We start from the raw sequence: 1434 nt of genomic DNA on the forward strand, positions 1-1434 counted from the left end.
TCACCTCTAGAACACACACCCCTCACCTACAGAACACACACACACACCCCTCACCTCTAGAACACATGCACACACCCCTCACCTCTAGAACACACACACACCCCTCACCTCTAGAACACACACACACACCCCTCACCCCTAGAACATACACACACCCCTCACATGTAGAGTGCACACACACACCCCTCACCTCTAGAATGCACGCACACACCCCCTCACTTCTAGAACACACACACACCCCTTACCTCTAAAACACACACCCCTCACCTCTAGAGCACACGTGCACACACACACCCCTCACCTCTAGAACACATACACACACTCCTCACTCCAAGAACACACACATGCCCCTCACCTCGAGTGCACACACACACCCCTCACCTCTAGAATGCACGTGCACACACACATCCCTCACCTCTAGAACACATACATGCACACCTCACTTCTAGAACACACACATACCCCTCACCTCCAGAACACACACATGCACACACTCCTCACCTCTAGAACACACACACACTCCCCTCTAGAGTGCAAGTGCACACACACACCCCTCACCTCTAGAACACACACACACACACACCTCTCACTTCTAGAACACATGCAAGCACCCCCACCTCTAGAACACACACACACAAACACCCCTCACCTCTAGAACACACACACACACCCCTCATCCCTAGAACACACACACACCCCTCACCTCTATAGTGCACGCACACACCCCTCACCACTAGAATGCACGTGCGCACACACACACACCCCTCACCTCTAGAACACACACATGCACACTTCACCTCTAGAACACACACACCTCACCTCCAGAACACACACACGCACACACCCCTTACCTCTAGAATACACACACACACCCACCTCTAGAGTGCACGTGCACACACACACCCCTCACCTCTAGAACACACACACCTCACCTCTAGAATACATGCACACATCCTTCACCTCTAGAACACAAACACACACCTCCCACCTCTAGAACACACACGCACACCCCTCACCTCTAAAGCACACACACACATTCCTTACTTCTAGAACAGACACACCCCTCACCTCTAGAGCACATACCCCTCACTTCTAGAACACACACACACACTTCACCTCTCGAACACATGCACGCACCCCTCACCTCTAGAACACACACACACCCCTCACCTCTAGAGTGCACACACACACCCCTCACTTCTAGAACACACACACTTCACCTCTAGAACACATGCACACATGCACGCACCCCTCACCTCTAGAACACACACACACACCCCTCACCTCTAGAGTACACATACACACCCCTCACCTCTAAAGCACACACACACCCCCCTCACTTCTAGAACACACACACATCCCTCACCTCTAGAACACACACACCCCTCACTTCCAGAACACACGCGCACACACACACCCCTCACCTCTAGAGCA

The 1434-nt window shown here is 52.6% G+C and overlaps 1 protein-coding gene across 1 annotated transcript in view; it reads right to left on the reverse strand.

Moving 5' to 3' along the window:
• BST1 (bone marrow stromal cell antigen 1) overlaps window positions 1–1434 on the reverse strand; it is a 39537-nt gene that overhangs the window by 31114 nt on the left and 6989 nt on the right. The window lies entirely within an intron of this gene.

Source organism: Mandrillus leucophaeus, unplaced genomic scaffold, assembly GCF_000951045.1.
Source record: "Mandrillus leucophaeus isolate KB7577 unplaced genomic scaffold, Mleu.le_1.0 Scaffold261, whole genome shotgun sequence".
NCBI lineage: Eukaryota > Metazoa > Chordata > Mammalia > Primates > Cercopithecidae > Mandrillus > Mandrillus leucophaeus.